Source organism: Mustela erminea, chromosome 2 (assembly GCF_009829155.1).
Source record: "Mustela erminea isolate mMusErm1 chromosome 2, mMusErm1.Pri, whole genome shotgun sequence".
Taxonomy (NCBI): Eukaryota; Metazoa; Chordata; class Mammalia; order Carnivora; family Mustelidae; genus Mustela; species Mustela erminea.
Genome location: NC_045615.1, coordinates 159450534 through 159468929, shown reverse-complemented (window position 1 = coordinate 159468929; position 18396 = coordinate 159450534). Strand labels below are relative to the sequence as shown.

The 18396-nt window shown below is 46.5% G+C and overlaps 1 protein-coding gene across 3 annotated transcripts in view; it reads right to left on the bottom strand.

Moving 5' to 3' along the window:
- Positions 1-18396, bottom strand: part of SHROOM3 (shroom family member 3) — a 290162-nt gene that overhangs the window by 150806 nt on the left and 120960 nt on the right. For 2 of the 3 annotated variants that reach the window (XM_032334631.1, XM_032334628.1), the window contains exon 1: positions 10176-10701. The exons of the other annotated variant lie outside the window; for it this stretch is intronic. The gene's annotated coding sequence lies outside the window, so the exon portion shown is untranslated. Of the gene's footprint in view, positions 1-10175; positions 10702-18396 lie in introns of those variants that run through there. 3 annotated transcript variants of the gene reach the window in all.

Below are 18396 nucleotides of genomic sequence, written 5' to 3'. Positions count from 1 at the left end.
GACAGGAATCAAGAATTCTCCTTCTTCTTCTACTTAAGTGAGGCCCAAGGGAGTAGAGCCACCAGACTCTACCTCCCTGTCCAAGGCACTTGTGTATCCGAAAGCTAACCATTTTACTTATAAAAAATGTTCTTTTCGATTGGGTTCAGAGCCATTTTAGGAAGGACTGGGCAGGACGAGCACGTGTTTCTATCGGAGGCGGATGGCATTGCCTCCTTGCTCACAACTGTTCTAGGAAAACAGGCCCCAACCAAGCCCCTGCCAAAGGGAAGAGGCTGGGCCAGCCTGTCCCTCGCTCTCAGGCTGTCATCTGTGCGACTTGGAACTGGAGCCCAGAGCGAGTTCACAGGTGAAGGAAGTCGCAGAGCTATGAGGACACCCGCAGCAGAACCCAGCGACAGCTCCGTCCGTGGTGAGCCAGGGCCACACAAATCCGACGGGGGAGGACCGAAACCCAGAAGTTTGGGGCCACATCTCAGACAGCAAAATTTTGTTCCTGTCACTGAAAATTATGCAAGTGACATTGAGCCTGTATAGAAACTTAAGCAAAAATGGGATTTTCTTGGAAAGGGCATGAATGGAGATGGCCCCGGAAGTTAGAAAATACTGTCAAGTTCTCCTGCACCTCATCATGCACCATCTCTTTGGGTGTGTGGCTGTGTGCGCTCTTCTCCCACTGATTGAGATAGAGATAGAGATAGAGATAGAGGTACTTGTAGTAAATAGGATTGTTCTTCAGTGTGTGTGTATGTGTGCGTGTGTGCCCCCTTCTTCCTCACAGACATAATCCTGATTCAACAGCAGTATAAGGTGCCCATGTATTCAGGAAGGTGGATCCTTCCGCAGCCCCAAGAGAGAAATCACTCCTGATCTACACCAATCATGGTAGTCTGATTCTCCCGCCAGTGATAAATCTGGGCAGGGGCATAGGACACAACCCCAGCTAATGAAATCTGACCAAAGAAAAGTTTGCAAGAGGGCTTTTGGAAAGGCATTCCTCATTCTTGATAAAATACACAAAACTAGGGGCACCTGGGTGGCTCAGTGGGTTGAGCCTCTGCCTTCAGCCCAGGTCATGATCTCAGGGTCCTGGGATCGAGCCCCACATTGGGCTCTCTGCTCAGTGGGGTGCCTGCTTCCCCCTCTCTCTCTGCCTGGCTCTGTGCCTACTTGTGATCTCTCTCTCTGTGTGTAAAATAAAATAAAATAAAATAAAATAAAGAACAGTTAAAGAAATACACAACACTAGGACTCCTTCCTGCCCTTGGACAAAGCTGTGTGAGTAGGTGATGCCTGCAGCCGCAGCAGCCATCTTGTAACCATGAGGGGCAAATCTGGGAATGAAAATCCCCATGCTAAGGAGGTTAGAATGGGAATACTTAAACCTGAAACCTTGGTGATGTCACCATGCCTTTCAATTAACCTTGGAACCATGTTTTCCAGGAAGTTAGTCTGAAAGAAGAGCAAAGGAACTGATGTTCAAAGTCAACCAACATGGGAGTGAGTAGCTGCCCACCTGCTACACTGTAATAAAGGCTAATGTTGATGGACATCGTACTATGTATCGGGCACCGTTCCAAGTGCTTTATATGTATGACCTCATTTAATCCACATAGCAACCCAACAGGGCAGATACTTTCATTATTTCCTATTTTTCAGATGGGTAAACAAGACTCAGAAACATTGGGTAATTTAACCAACGTGACACACTCGGTAATACCAAGGTGGAAACTCATACTCGGGCTTCTGACTCCTTCTGACTGAATGATTAGGGTAAACCCGAAGTGTTCCTGGCTTCCTACAATTGGATTTCCACAAGCTTCCCTCACATCTTTTCCAAGAACCCCCTTATTTTTCGTTTTTGTTTTGTTTTGTTTTGTTTTGTTTTTTTAATTTGAGCTTGTCTGAGTGGGTTTAGGTTCACTGCACCCAAACGTTCCCTCGGGCCCTGGCATTGGCCACCACTCAGGCTTTCTTCCTCGACCCCATAGTAAGTCTGTGAGTCTCCATATCCCATTGTTAAACGCACTGTGTCCAAGTCCCACACTAAAACCCCGATTTAGTGGAATTCATGGTTCCCTGGTTTTCTCCCTCCCCAGTTCTCATGTGGCAGGTGTCAGTCTGCGGGCACTATTTTTTCCTGCGAGGGCACTTTTATGGGCACTATTTCCAGTGTGATGTGACGATCAAAGTATCAATGAACACCTAATGAGGGATGCCACTACTGACATGGGTTCAATCACCCCAGTAACCCCCCACCACGAACTTGATCTGTTCTGTAACTTCAGAGTTTTGTGTTAAGTGACACCCCGCAATCACATCTGTCTCCGTAGCTCTGTGAGATCAGGAGGGCATTTCCATGGCCCTCCTCCTGTTTACTCATGTCACACCCACACTCCCTCACTCATTCAACAAATATTTGAGTATCTGCCCTGCCCCAGGTACTATGCTAGGCCCTAGCTATCAGCAAGTCACATTCTCTGCCCTCACAGAGGGCAAAAGTGGGACGGTACGCCAGATGCCCTTTTCCTCTAAATCAGCAGGAGAGCTCCAACAGATGGAAAACGTGCACAGGACGAGACGGAATGTTTTGTGGGCCCATCCGGGGTAGGATTTAAGAGTGTGGACCCTGCTGGCTGACGGTCTGGGTTCAATCCCAGCCCTGTCACTGGGTGGCCTTGGATTGATTAGCTACTGAACTGGTTATGTCAATTGTTTAACCTGTTAAATGGGGATTAAAACTGCAGCTTTGTCATACGGTCGTTTGGAGAGCCTTTTAATAGACCACGTAGAACATAGTAAGTGTAATGTAAGCGTTCATTCAAAAGAAAAAGTGAGCTAGAGTCTATTCTACCCACTGATCATAACTAGGCAACAGGCACTGGTGGTTGGACAGCCTGCTCACCTCAGACTCTGCAAGCAGGAGAGAGCGCTCAGTGTGGGGAGCACTGGGGCTCCAGACACAAAGGCCAGGGTCAAGGCTGCCGCAAGCTACCTCCGTTGGCCGCCCTTCATCTAAGTAAGATAGCTCTTCTATAACTGGTTGTTTCTTGCTCTCAGGATCCCCCAACTGAGCTGTTGGTTAAAAAGAATTTACGGTGACTTTTCCTGCAGAATCTAGTTCTCAATAAGCAGATCTCAGAAGAAAGCAGAACCACACATTTGGAAGAGATCTTAAAAGTCAGGCTGGTGTCCAAACGCTGGACAGCCCCTCTGACCATTGGTTCCCCACACTCTACTGGAACATTTCCACTACTGAGGAAATACATTTTTAGACAGACTTTCCCTTTGTTGATCACTAAGTTGTCATTAAGCATTTTGTTTAACTGTTCCCAAGTCATTTCATTAGGTGTTGAAGCAAGAATAACCCCAGTTCTAAATGAGGATCTTCAAATGCTTAGAGAAAAGGATTCCCTCATTTCTAGTTTCTGAGCTAGTCATCACTTGACGTGAGTTATAATCCAAAGCCTCCGGGGTCAAAGGAGGAGATCAGTAGGATCTAGACACTTGGACACGTGTCTAGGAAGATTATCTTGAGAGAGGGTTCTTGAGCTGTCCCGGAAGTCCAATCTTGCTTCTGGGCTCTGGAGAGAAGGAAAAGACTTTGTTTCCCCGTTTTCATTATACCTGCAATAGGTTACTCCCCACTTTGAATCCTGTGGCCTAGAGCAGGGTATCGACATCAACACTCAAACATGAGAACATGGCAATCCCATGGGAATTCACTGGAATTCGAAAGGATTTCGTAGCTGAAAGTTAAACCAAATGTCTCAAAATACACCTATCCCTAGAGAGTATGGGCTTAGTACCTTCATAACAGAAACAATGGTTTGGCTGAAACAAGGCCAGTTTTTAAAAAGTACATTTTTCCCTCTGTATATTGTGCAGAGAGAGGATTGGGACCTTTTTAGGGGATAGAATTGAATACGGAGGGAACCAAAGTTGGGAGTTTAATTCTTTTAAGAATAATCATTATTCTTTTAAAGAATAATTCTTAAGAATAAGAATTCTTTTAAGAATAACTGAGGGGCACCTGGGTGGCTCAGTGTGTTAAAGACTCTGCCTTTGGCTCAGGTCATGATCCCAGGGTCCTGGGATGGAGCCCTGCCTGCTTCCTCCTCTCTCTGCCTGCCTCTCTGCCTGCTTGTGATCTCTGTCTGTCAAATAAATAAATAAATAAATAAAATCTTTTAAAAAAAAAAAAAAAAAGAAGAATCAGTTTTGATCTGAACAAAGTCGTCTTCGGTGTGCTCACATCATTCTGTCTTTAAATCCCAAGTAGTGGTAACAATAAACAAATAGACGATAGATAACAATTATGGAATTTTTTCTGTGTGGTAGGCACTGTGCTAAAGGCTTTACACAAATGATTTCATTGAAATCTCCCAACAGCTTTGTGAAGTAAGCTCATAGGCTTCATTCAGAGTAAATGGGCAGGAGGCCTGGACCTCTGTCCCTCCTGGCTCTAGCCTCTCTATTCCTCACACAAGTCATTTAGTCTCCCCACCTCTAACCCCAGTGCCTTTGCACTTGCTATTCTTTTTGCTTACAATGTTCTTCCCCAGCTCGTGGCAAGGCTTGGTCTCTCCCCTCCTTCAAATCTTCTTTCACATACCATGTTAGTGGGGCCCTCTCTGGCAACCCTTTAGAAAACTGCAAGGTCCCTTTCTGCTATCATATACTCATCATGTCCCACGTATTCCTGTTGCATGCTTTTCCACTTCCACTTCCAGTTATCACTTTATAACCTTCAACACAACTGACTTATTTGGGAGTTTATTATCTGTCTCCCTTGACCAGAATGTGTGCAGGAATTTTTGTCTATATTTGTACATGATCCTCAACCCCACTTCTAGAAAGACAGCTGGCACATGGTACATACTCCATAAATATTAATTGGTTAAATATTATACGTGAGGCAATAGGCAATGTGAGGGTAAGTGGTCCAGCTTTTTATAGAAAGAAGACTTCTTAAGAGCCCACATTCTAGGGTGCATGGGTGGCTCAGTGGGTAAAGCCTCTGCCTTCGGTTCAGGTCATGATCTCGGAGTCCTGGGATCAAGTCCGTATCGGGCTCTCTGCTCGGCAGCGAGCTTGTTTCCTTCTCTCTCTCTGCCTGCCTGTCTGCCTACTTGTGATCTCTCTCTCTGTCAAATAAATCAAATCTTTTTTTTTTCAAATAAATAAAATCTTTAAAAAAAAAAAAAAAAAGAACCCACATTCTAGAAACCAAACTCAGAGTCCATACTCTTTTCCTGAAGGTTGGTGGCATTCCCTCTGACCATCAGGGACCAGACGTCAGGTTTGAAGAATACTTCATGAGTAGAAATAGGTGCTACCGATCAAGAATATAAAGAAGTATTTCAGATGGGTGCTGTATTCAAGAATCACACATGCGTAGGCACAATCGCTTGTTGGGATATTTTGTGACCCCACTGGGAAATTTTATTTGGTAAGACCGGAAGGAAATTTTAAAATGTCTCACGAAAACTGAAGCGGACATAAAGGTCTCATGAAATTATTTTCCCAGGGCTGTACACCAGCAGGAGTGACAGCATAGACTACGCCTTCAGAAATGCCATTCAGATTCCAGGATTATTTCCCGCGTTCCTTTTATGTTCCTAACAATGCAGAAATCCACTTTGCAGATGAGGAACATGCTCTAAGGGTTGTGTACCTTCCTCAAATAGCCCAGTCAGGGGTCGAGTTTGGACTGTAAGTCTTTTGTCTCCGTCTAGAGTACCCGCCCCTGTACACACAGCTGCCAGTCGGCCTTCCGGTGTTCATCATTTTCCAGAGCCTTCGATCCTGAGGAACAAACTGGGTTTCTGAAATGGCTAACTTCAGGCCTCATCAATTGAAACATAACAAACTACAAATACTACTTCGCCTCTCGCTTTTTTAAAGGGCTACTATTAACCCAGCCTCAGGAGACTCCCATCGGAAGGCACGTATGGACACAGTCAAATTAGCATCTTTGCCTGAAGGTCACTTCACCAGCTAAGCAGCCAGACTTACAAAGCGCACAGCATTACAGAGGGGAAATGCAGCTGCCCGCTGCCAGGATCGCTAAACACCACAAATACCAGGAAAATCTCAAAACTCCGACTTTCTTTCTTCACCGTATTTTTGCCAATTATTTCTCCACAGCTTTGGAAACGCATTTTCCCCTCCCCCCTTTCTCCAAAAAGAATTCTGCTCTGGGGGAAAAAAATTAAGACCTCAAAACCAAGTACAAATTGCTCATTTAAAGAACAGGAATTAAGGATGTGGGGCTTTTTTTCCTTAAAAGCTCATCATTCCACACAAAGAATCCGAATCCTGTCCTGATTCTTCTTGAGCAGTGGAGCAGTTTTGGGTTTTCTGTTAGTTAATTTTAATTAAAAAAAAAAAAGCCTCCATTCTTGAGACGCTGTTGCTATGAGACTTCCTGAGCCTCACCAGATGGCCGCAGAGCAGCTCGCAGCCCCACCGGCTGCGCGGCCCTCCACTCACGCATACCATTAACATTCCTGGAATACCTTGGGAGGCAGCGGCCCTCCGCCATCCGACCAGCTCACCCGCGGCTCTGGGCTGGCCTCCCTGGTCAGGGGCCCCGGCCGAAATCGCTTCTACATGAATGATCGGGCCTCTCTAGGAAAAGGCCACAGCGGAGGGGTCGCTGTCCTTCTCAGTTCAGACAACCTTTCCAGCACACCCCGCACACGCGTGTGCAAGCCCACGCACCCGAGCACAGACGCGCACGCACACGTGTGCACCGCACCGCACCCCCGATTCGCTTCGGTGTTCGCAGGTCTCTGACCACCCCCCCCAACCCCAGCCACAGAGCCATGCAGGGACGGGGCAGCTTCTTTCTGGACTGAAGCGTTTAGTGTCCAGAAGAGACTGCGGCGGGAGAGGTTTAGGGCTTCCTGATTTCTCTTTGACAGAAGGAAAAGCAAGAAGGAGCGCGTGCACTGGAGGTTCTGCCGGCTCCTCATTTCTTGGTGCTCTTGGATAAATCAGTCCCTCTCAGCCCCACTCTGTCTCCTCCAGTCCGCCACGAGGATACCGACCAAATGCATCCGATGGGGGAATTAATGATTCGTGTTTAACGAACAGCCGAGAAATCTCGGCCCACAGATCGGGCGGGAGACCGGCCTCCCTGCTGCCAGGATAAGCCCCGGGAGGTGCCTGGAGACCAGACCATGGGGCTGAACTGCCGGGGACCGACTCCACCAGCAGGGCTGGTCTGGAATGCCGACCCCAGTCTTCAGTGGGAACATACCGGTAGCTTGATGGGTCACTAAGGAGCTGTGGTCCTTGGAAAAAAACGAGTGATCCCAAGCAGCCAATGCTTTTCAGGGCGGGGCTCATGTAAATTCCCTCCCCAGAGCTGTGGCCTTTCAGACCCTACGGGACTGTGCCAGCAAGGTCCCCCTCCAAGTGTCTGACGCCAGCGCTCCCTCCAGCACTCGGCGGGCCGTCAGAGCAATCCTACCAGCTTCAGGTCTCAAAGGTTGTTGCAAAGCTTTTCTCCCGGGGGCATCAGATGAGAAGCTACAAATACCACCGTCTGATGCGTGTTTCCTGTCCAGCTGAGAGGAAAATGACCGGAGGCTGCTTCAGCTCCTGCCTTCCCGAACCATCCCGTGTCCTGCACTGTCGTGTCTCCCCCTTGTCTCCAAAAGGTGAACGTTAGCACTGGGGGAGGGTGTTGCTCTTGTTGTTTTTAAACATGCCTTCCAGAGGCTTGGCCTAGCAAGGAAGCCAACTTTTTCCTGTTAACCAGAGACATTTCAAAGAAGCCACCTAGCGAGGAGGGGACTTGGGAAGCTGCTGCTTGTCCATGTGTCTAGCTCTGGGGACCCCCAGCTCGCTTGTCTGTCCCTATGGCCATCGCACATGGAGCAAAAGGAGGTTTCAGCCGGCTGGTCCAGGTCCTGAGCTCTCAGACCTGCACAGCTTAGCAAAGTCAGGGGCAAAAGGCTGAGATCTCGGGCCCTTTCGAGGGAGGGAGGGAGGAAGGGAGGGTGGGGCGGGGCCTGTCGGACCCTGGCAGCTTTCATTTGCATAACTGAACATTTCAAGTGGAGCCCACGGGACAGGGATGTGTGTCCCAAAGGGGAAGGCTGCCCTGAGCTCCGCTACCCATTGTGTGCTTCCACAACACCAGAGGGGACTCTCGCCACTCTGCACCCGAGGGAGTCAGGCAGGCGTTCCACAGGTCCAGAAAGGATATTTTTCAAAAACTTTCGCTGGGGAAGAAAATGAATTTAAAAGATACTTCATTCCCCGCCCCAATCTTCCTCTCTAATGATATTGTTCTTGGGATGAAATGGATGTGTGTGTGTGTGTGTGTGTGTGTGTGTGTCTTAGTCGTTAATGATTGTGTTACATTACATATTTGGGGGGGGCCCTGGTACTCTGCAGATATGTGCAAGGACTTTCTATACTCTTAATGTGGAATGTGGGGTTTCTGTGACTTTTTAAACTAGAAATAAAGAGTATTTCAATTAGCTCTCTCTTCCTGTCTGTACCTTTTTAAAACACAAGGTTTTTATGAATACTGGTGTGTGTGTGTGTGTGTGTGTGTGTGTGTGTGTGTGTGTTAAGATAGGGATTGGGACTAAGGTAGTATCTATCTTTCTCCATACAAAAATGACTTATCCTTAACCCAGGAAGGCATCTTGGTTTGTACATTCCCTAGGCTGTAATTCATAAGGGAAGGTAGATTTTTCAAATATATACGTATGCTAAATATACAATATTAATTTAGCTTTCCAACATCCATTTCTCCTTTAACTCCCTCAACATTTGTAAATTCACTTGGCCTCTACCTCTCTACCTACCAACGGATCTCATTTCTCAGTCATCACCAAACATCTGTTTTATTCGCACACAAAGATGATTACTACAGACCTGTACCAGGAGCACACTTCAGCCCATGGGCAAAGCTATTTCTGACGTTTTCATTCATCAGAGCAGCCATTGTTACTATTTATGCTTTGTATCACTACTATGTTGAACTTATTGCAGGAAAATGTTTTTTATAAAAACAAATTAGCTAACAGATGAGAAGGAGGGAAATTTCCAACTGGCTACAAACATGGGGGAAAAAAGACCTATGTCAGGATAATTGGCATAGATGGCGTGAACAGTTCTAAATGCTTATCTGCGTTTTTGCCACCGCTGTCTGTTCTCGCTATTACGTTTACTACTCGAACAGAATCACTCAGAATCGGTGAATGAAGACATCTCTGTTTCATGAAGGTGTTTATATCTTGGGAATTAAAAAGCTGGGAACAGTAGTCTCAGAACCTCTTTGGATTTATAAATGGACCTTTACCCATTTATAGAAAGTTTTCATTAAAAATATCAAAATCAAAGGGAAAATGACTTCCTCTCTATCACAACACAACAGGCAGAGGTGTAAGCACTAGTCTCAAACCACTGGTCTTTTTGCCAGTCTCGAACCACTCAATCCTAGAACTACATGTACGCTGACAGCAGTCCATGAGGGGAGACAGGATGGTCTCTGAAGTTTCTGTCAACCGGCTTCGAGAAGAATGAGATCAGGATAGAGCTTAGTATTCCTAGGCACCTCACTGCTGCTCAAACTTAGGAGCTTGCATTTACAATCTGCCTTTCTCTCCAACATCAGAATGTACAGAGCGAGCCAAGCAGTACAGCCAAACCCCTCGCTAGGGTAAAATTCACTAATCTTACTATGTTGAACAAACCTTAAAAAGAAGAACTGCTTTCATACCACAAGAGGAAGCGTGAAGATTGGCTTTAAAAATAAGCGGCGATTGAAATTAGACCAAAAGTCCTGGAGCTACATCATCAAGAGGGCTAAGATAAGCAAACTGACTTTATTTCATTGTACGAGCTGGCACATACATTTGTGGGCCTTAATTAAAAGTCCCTTTGTTCCATCATCACTTGAGTGTCTCATCAAATAGGAAGGAGTGCACAATGCGGCGTCAACTGCCCGCAAGGGTGGAAACAACTTGTCACCCCCACCCCTGCCTTTACATCTTATTTTGCCAACGCATCTGGCAGCCAAGTAACAGCGATTTCATCAGAAAGGTCCAAAGTAAGCAACTTTCCTGCCTTTCTTTGATTTACCTTCCCAATCCTGGCATTTTTGTCAATATCAGTGTAGAAATAATGTTGATTTAAAATGGACTTACCTTGAGGAAGCCTAAGCGGGCGTTTCCATTGTCCTCAGTCCTCGGTTGAGTACCTCTGTCCAGCATGACGCGGGGCCACATCGGCCCGGCAAGGGGGCTCGGGGACTCGAGGGAGGTGGGACAGATGTGCGATTCTCCCCAGGGCAGGAGCAGCAGCCCCAGGAAGGCCAGAGCTAGGACGCAGGTGTCAGACACCACGCAGGCACCTCAGCTCGGAACCTGCAATCAGAGGGCTGCCCTGATTAGGCGAGTACAAAAGGCAGTTCAGGTTACTGCCCTCCTCCCAGCCAATCGCCCGCCGGCCTGCTGACAGCTGGGCCCCCTGATGCACCGGGAAGTACACGCGGCGGGAACCTGAGAACCGATCCCCGGCGGCCAGGGCCCACGTGCACGCCCGCCCTGCACCCCCAGGAAGCTGTTTTTCAGGCGGGTGTAAGGAGAGCTTGTGGGCGCGGGGGAGCCATCCCTGCCCTTCCCCAGAGAGTGTCTCTCTCTCGTTCCTTTGGCTCATAAATGGCCCCAGGCGCGCGGACGACAAGGCGAGGGTAAGGAAGAATGAATGGCTTTGGCGGCTTTCACCATCCAGTGCCCGGTCCGGGCTCTCAGGGTCTGCTCTTCCCCCGACCCCCCGCCAGCCTCCGCGTGGGCTTCTCTGCTGCTGGATGTGTTCAGTTTTTAATTCGTTATGGCTTTTTGCAAGCAACAGCTCCTCACAGAAACTGGGAGAAGAAAAATCGACAGTCCTTGTTTCCAACAGTAAGTCAATATTGTTAAAAAAAAAAAAACACCTTAGAAAACTTTATGAACATAGGGCTTGTAAAACAAACAAACAAATAAACAAACAAAAAAACCAAAACAAAACAAAAAAAAAACCCAGAACAACAGGAAGCAACAACATTAGGGCACTACATTTTCAAATTCAGCATGCCAAGGGCCATGCAGCTCACCTTTGTGGACGGAATCTTAATGGGTCTCCCCAGCTACTAGCAGCTAAAGGAATTTCACTTAAATCTATCATCTGAGCCTCTGAACTTGAGATGCTTTTCGGGGGTATGGAGAAGTAAGTAGCGCCTGATTCAAGTTTTGGTATTTGCCCCAGACTGTACGGGTCAGCTTCACAGTAACCACAGACACAAAGAGAGAGAGAGGGAATAGTGCACGCGGGGCGGGGCGGGGGGTGCACAGTGTCCAAGTGTGTCTGAGTGCATGGCTATGTAGATGCATTTTTATCAGTTTACAGCGGCCGTGGTGGGGAAAATAAAAACGATAGGCTCCAAGACGATAGACTGATCTGTAAACCTTGCGAAAAAAATCTTAAGGCTTTTAGATGACTTTTCAGATGTGGGAAGAAAGGAAAGGGAGCATGCGCCCAGACACACAGCAGAAGTCTGAAATCCGCAGGGAGCAAGTACTGCACACACAGTAGTGATCTCCATTCCAGATACCAAGAAAGTCTAAAGAATCCTTGAAAATGTGCTTACATTTCCAAGGTGAGACTCATTTTATTTAAAGGCAGTTCCCGGATTAACAAGAAAGACTATCTCTCCAGAAGGTTCCACGTGAATTCCAGAGTCACTTAGACTTCTAGGATGTGGATTCTAAGGACATAGGATGGAGGCAAGTGCAGGACACGGAACAGTGGTCAGGGTGGGGCGGAAAAATCCTCTTGCTGGGGACAAACATCCTACTGGCTCCTCACCAGAGCTGCATTCTTCCCAAAGTAGCCGTCTGTCCTTTTAAGAAGGCAAAATCCTGATCCCAGTTTTGTTTTCCTCCAGCACCCTGCAAACTCCCCAAACACAACTGAATTGCAAGTCCTTCCATCATCCACTAACCCCCCACTCTCCCCCCCCCCAACCAAGCCAGAGGTCAAGAGCAGCCAGGCCACAGAATTCACTTTGGAATGTGTCAAATTTAACAACCTCCCACCACCGATCAGGAGCTCGCCTCCACGGGCAGAATGACAAAGGGTTACTCTTGACATCTGTTTATCACAATCATCCATCTCCTATGGGAATGGCATTCCCTGAACCGGCAGAACACTCAAACAGAGGCTGAAAGGAGCCAGAAGTTTCCTCCCTCTTCATTTCATCAGTTTTTTTCCTCCTAGTCCTGCTCTGCGCAGTCTAAACTCCCTTCAAACCCACTCTCCTCCAAGTCCTCTGTGGCAACAACCTCAACAGATCAGCGGCTCTGGGAACAGAGTCTATTGTGAAAGGTCCTCATGGCTGCTTTGTTACATTAGGAGAGAAGATAGTTCTATGTGATTCTTTTTTTTTTTTTAAGATTTTATTGTTTTTTATTTATTTATTTGACAGACAGAGATCACAAGCAGGCAGAGAGGCAGGCAGAGAGAGAGGGGGAAGCAGGCTCCCCACCAAGCAGAGAGCCCGATGCGGGGCTCGATCCCAGGACCCTGAGATCAGGACCCGAGTAGAAGGCAGAGGCTTTAACCCACTGAGCCACTCAGGCGCCCCTCTATGTGATTCTTTAGAGAAGCTAAAACAAACAGGCAAGTAAAGGAAAAAATTATACGGAAGCACTTATTTCCCTGCCTTTTTACAAATTATGAGATAAGGGAACCACTGTTGTATTTTACAAAGAATGGACACCTATGTAGTATTAGACTGAACCATGTTAAGTTGTCAGTGTTTTACCATTTCTGGTTTTACTGCAATAGCAATTTTATGCGATTTAATCGGTAGCGGAACTACAGCTAAAGACTGCACACTGGTAATTAACCACATGTCAATAGTTACTATGCTGCATTCTCTAATCAACACCACAATGCGATAAATACTGTAATTATTGTTGCAACGTCACAGATGGAAGTAAGGGGGGGGGTTGAAGAGGGTGAGTAACATGTTGAACATGTTGAACAACTCCAGCTAGTGGAGAGCCAGGCTGGGGAGCACACCGTGGCCACGTGACTCCAGAGCCCGTACTTTGAACCACCAGCCTCTGCGAAGGAGAATTTGAATTCTGATTTTGGGATTCACTAGCTTTGTGACTCTGGGCCAGTTACTGAACTTCTCCAAGTCTCCGTTTTCTCTCCCCAGAAATGGACTGCTGATAGCATCTGATGTGAGGACCAAGTGTGATAATGTCAGTAAAGCACTTAGCCCGGGTGCCCGGCCCTCGGGAGGAGGTCCAGTGTTATCTGATAGTAAAGACACAGGCAGGATGATCACACTCCCACCTTCGCCAGGACATGAAGGGAGACAGCACACGGTGTGACCCCATCACTCATGTCAGGGTCCTGTAGCCACTCATGGGCAGAAGGACCATGAAGTCTGGGGTCCTCGGGCCTGGAACTGAAGGCCATCACAGCTACAGCAAGTTACTTTGGTGCCTAGGGAGTCTTTCTCCCTGCAGGGTGCACCAGCTCCCCTTCAGTTAGAAGACAGACCACCCACACCTGCTGTCCCCCCGTGGACACCCCAGGAAGCCCTGCCCTCAGCCCCAGCTTCCACATCTGGCTCGCTCTGCTTCCGATTTCTATGGAGGATCTGGAACGCTTTCACAAACATCTTGGACTTGTCGTTTATTTCCTACCTGGCTGCTTTGGCCATCGGCTGTAGAGGGTTCTGCAATCCGTGTTTGAAGACATGTTGATTTAGAAGCGGTGCTGTAGAACCCAGAAGGTGGGGGTTGGGCTTTCCCTTCTGGTTCTGCCCCTGACCTGCTAAGTGACCTTGAACAAGTCGCTTTTTGTCTCGGGGCTCTTGTCCTTACTCTAGTCCAGACCATCACTGAGTGATTCTTAAAATATAATACTTAAAATACTTTAAAAATACCTAAAATACTTAAAAAAAGTATTCAAGTGATTCTTGAAAATTTACCCCATCCTAATATCTGGGGTAAATGGAGAAAAAGAGTACGAGATGAGATTTTAAAGAAATAAGGGGTTTTATTTTTCCTTTTCTCTAAAAGGTAATAGCACATCTACTCAGGGACATCCTGTTTTCTTCGGGTTACCTTTTCAAAAACAAACCCACAGTCAGGAGAGTTTTATGTTACTCTTGATAAACTGCAGACCAAGATAGAGAGCCTTGATTTCAGAACACCAGATTTCCACTGGTGTTTTTCCGTAATCATTTGCACATGTCCCCGTAGGGTGCTTGTTTGTGGTCCGAGATCGGGATCTGTGGAGAGAGAGCCTCAGGATATAATGAAGAAAATGTGGTTTCCTTACTTATTTCCAGTTTCTAGGTGGCCACACATCAGAGTTACACTCTTCTCCAGCAGCATAAGGGAGACCCATCCCTTGGGTAAGGGAGACGTGGTTGCCTGGAGGGTACTTCTGGACCAGGCCTTCTACTTTTCTGACATGCTCCCGGAGCTCAAAGTACTTCTACAGAGTGTGCTTTTATCTTTTCATTACCTTGTATTTAATTTTTAATTGGAGTAGAGTTGACATACAATGTTATATTAGTTTCAGGTAGACAACATAGTGATTCAACTTCTCTATACATTATGCTATGCAGAGTATGTTCTTGAAAATTACAGGTTTGTCCTCAACACTCCCGGGAGGAATTGAAGGAATTTTATGAATGGAGTAGATCGAAACCACCTCTTGGCCTCTGGGCTGCTTTCTTTTCACAGAGCACTCATCAGCTCCTAACACACTGTATAATTTACATCTGTGTTGTGTGTGGTTTTCCTGTCTGCTGCTCACGAGGATGTCAGCCCAGGGAGGGCAGAGATGTTTGTTCTAATCACGGCTGTCTCTTAAGCACCTGGAGCAGTGACTGACCATATATCAGGTGCTACATAAATAAATCAAACTTGATAAAAGCACAGAAATAATTCAGGTAGAACTGGCATCCTGCACATCTCCCTTTGAGAAATCACACTGTTTCCTCATTAGGAAGAGGTCACACTAGCAAGGACAGTGACAATGACAAAGGTGATGATGATGCGTGAGGCAAAAAAGTAAATACACTTCAGTGGTGCTCAGAATTGGTTTAACCCCACTCCGCAAATGCCCACAAAGAAGTTCCAGGCTGAAAGAAAACTGGGCAGTGAGCCTAAAAGAAACTTAATAAGCTCAGTTTCTCTTTTCTAGCCCATTTTGGTTTAATTTCATGGGAAACTGTATTCGCCGGCAAACTGCAGGTGTGTCTGCAGGAGTGTGACCCCTGAGGACACTCTAAGGAAAGTCAACTTGCGGCCACGCTCACTTTGTACTTGGGCAAACAGTCTTTTTACTGCAATCTGACCACACACCAACATCGAGGTTGATGAGATAATGCCTCTAGGCCTCTTAGAGTCATAAAAGATGTCAGTTAAGTCCAAAGTATTAATAATCAATGTCTTTCCTGTATCGCAACGGTAGGACTTAAAGCAGAAATCAGAAGGCGTGTTTCCGGTGTTACTCAGGAGCGTCATACTTTTCCATTTAAATTCTCATTCTCTTGTGCTGCCTTTGACCTCAGAGACTAACAAGCCAAGGAACATACCATTTCTCTTCTTTTTTCTCTCTTCACACCCCCTGATTTTTGGGGGACAACCTGGAAATGTATTTCTTCACTAGAATGTTAGTGGCCGCAAGGTAGCAAACCACAGCCTTGAGCTCGATCATGCCTTCAAAGTCTGGACATCCCGGAGGGGAAGCCCCAAGTTACCATTTAGTGCTAAGAATGACAGAGGAATTACATTTGGGTTCATTTTACCCTTGGCAATGAAAAGGACACTCAGGAGGAAGAGCATTGCAGAACACGAATTATGGCCCTGCTGATGAGTGCTTTCGCTCCCTAGGAAAATTGTACAGCTGGTATAAACAATGAATAAGGTTAACGGAAAGAGCAGGCGTCAGTCCATACATGTACCATGGACTGAGACGATACATGTACATATGGACCGAGCTTATCAGTGGGGTACTTACTGTGTAAGTAAGGACACTAAGTACTTCACGTATTTTGTTGCAACTCTTCTAACAACCCTCCTAGAAAAGTACTACGACTATGATACCTACTTTAGCACTAGAGCATCTCAGGTACAGAGAGATGAAAAACTTGCCCAAGATCACAAAACTAGCAAATGGTAGAAAGAGGATTTGGACCCAGGCAGCCTGATTTCACAGTACACGCCTTAAACACCACTGTAGATGTTAGATTTGTTATGACTTAGAAAGTGGATGTGTCTGGCATGTACAATGTTCAGGAGTTTGGGGTATTTTTTCCAGCGAGCGGGTTTCCCCTTAGGGACTGCGTGCCATGCCCTCGCCAGGCAGATATCAGCAGAGGAAATCAGTTCAATGGCGTCAGCCACAGTAAGGAGGGAGGCTGTCAAGCAATTAGCCTGATGATAATTTGGCATAATAAAACCTGCTTCAAATTATGATTTGAACAGACAGAGTGGAGAACATTCTTCCTTTTGCTTCCCCTGACCTCCATCTTGTGCTACAGGAGAAAAAAAGGCAGGTGGGATCAGAGTGGGGCCTGTGAACCCACGTGCCTTGTAAAGGAAGGGCACGGGAGACCTGCAGGAGTGGGCAGGGAGCACGTTACATACGGGTTTTCACTCACTTGGCAAACATTTCATGCGCGCTTGCCATGGGGGGAGCTGGAGAGGTCAGAGAGCGCGAGACACGGTAATTCCCTGCCTTAGTTTAGTACTAGAAGGTGTCCAGCATCGCTTTCCTGAAGAGACTCAGGCTGGACAGTCAGCTGGAGAGGAAAGACGGTAACGAGCCATCCCGTGTCTGGGCTGCCCGGCCTGGCAAATTCCAGTGCCCACTGGGCCAGGAAGACAGACCAAACGAGCACAGCGGGGAGCCCCTCCTCACCTCACGCTACCTGCACAGAGCTCTGAGCCTCTGCTGCCAGAGCCAATGTTCTTCCAGAAGACGGAAGAACAGATCCTCAGGTAAAACATTCAGATTTTGAATGTAGATTAAACAAGTGTTTGCAGGTCAAGAGGAAGTTCTCAAATTCTGCCAAAGAACTTTATTAAATTCACTGAGTTGCATTTTAAAAATAAATTTGACTAGCTTTCCCGATGGATTTGGTATGTGTAGACCTTCTGATCCTTACGTACACCTACGTCAAATCCTTTTTACGATTTGTTTTAAGGTGTGTAGCATATACCGAGTGTGTAAAGTGCACTGATCTTGTGTAAATGGTAAAAATGATGCTGAATATTTCCAGCCTCTGCAGAAGGTTCCTTCCAGACTTTTCCAACCTAGTCCAGCTCTCCACCCCCGACTTTCGACCTTCATCATCAACTAGTTTGCCTGTTGTTGCCTTGTTCAAATCTTAACCATGAGAAATTGATAATCCATTTAGTTGCTTCCAGTCTGAAAAAAATAAAAATAAATAAAGCTACAACCCAAAAGAATCATAGTAAATCCAACACTAAGATAGAGCCCACAAACTCAGCCAAGGGCTTCTCTAAGTTCTGATGCTTGCCACTTCCGCCTTTCTGTAATTGCCAGTACCTGATGACTCCCATATGGGTACCAGATGCCAAGCATGTACTTGTCACTCTGTATGGACTATCTCATTCAATAATACAAAAATCCTCTGAGATACAACTGAGACAAAATGTATACAACTGTACAACTAAAGAAAACCAGATCGCAGTAGGTTATGCAGCTAGATCCATGGCTGAGACATGAACAGTGTAGCTGCAAAGGCAGGCAATGGGGCGTCTGGGTGGCTCAGCTGGTTGAGCATCTGCCTTTGGCTCATGATCCCGGGGTCCTCGTCGGGCTCCCTGCTCAGCAGGCAGTCTGCTTCTCCCTCTCCCACTTCCCCTATTTCTGTTCCTTCTCTCACTTTGTCTCTCTTTGTCAAATAAAAAAATAAAAATATTTTAAAAAATGCATACTGTTAAGTAAATACATATATGTACGCATCTATGCACACACATATATAATATATAGACATTTTATATACATGATACACACATATATGTATATGTATGTATGTGGATCTATCAACCACCTTTCATTAGCATACGCGCTTCCTCGCTGTATTTACCTAAACTAATTTCCTGGGACCCATGAGAACATTGTCTTATACAAACATAGTTCTGAGACAGAAGACAGATTTGGACGTCTCAAGATTTTTCTCTTAGGACATTGGTGCAGCCTGGAAATGGGACCAGGACAGCAGCGGCTACAGAATTCCCCACGGAGACGCCTCCTGGTGGCAAGTGGATTGCAAAGGAGTCGCGGGGAACTCGTCTTGAAGCTGTGCTCTGCATAGCAGACCCG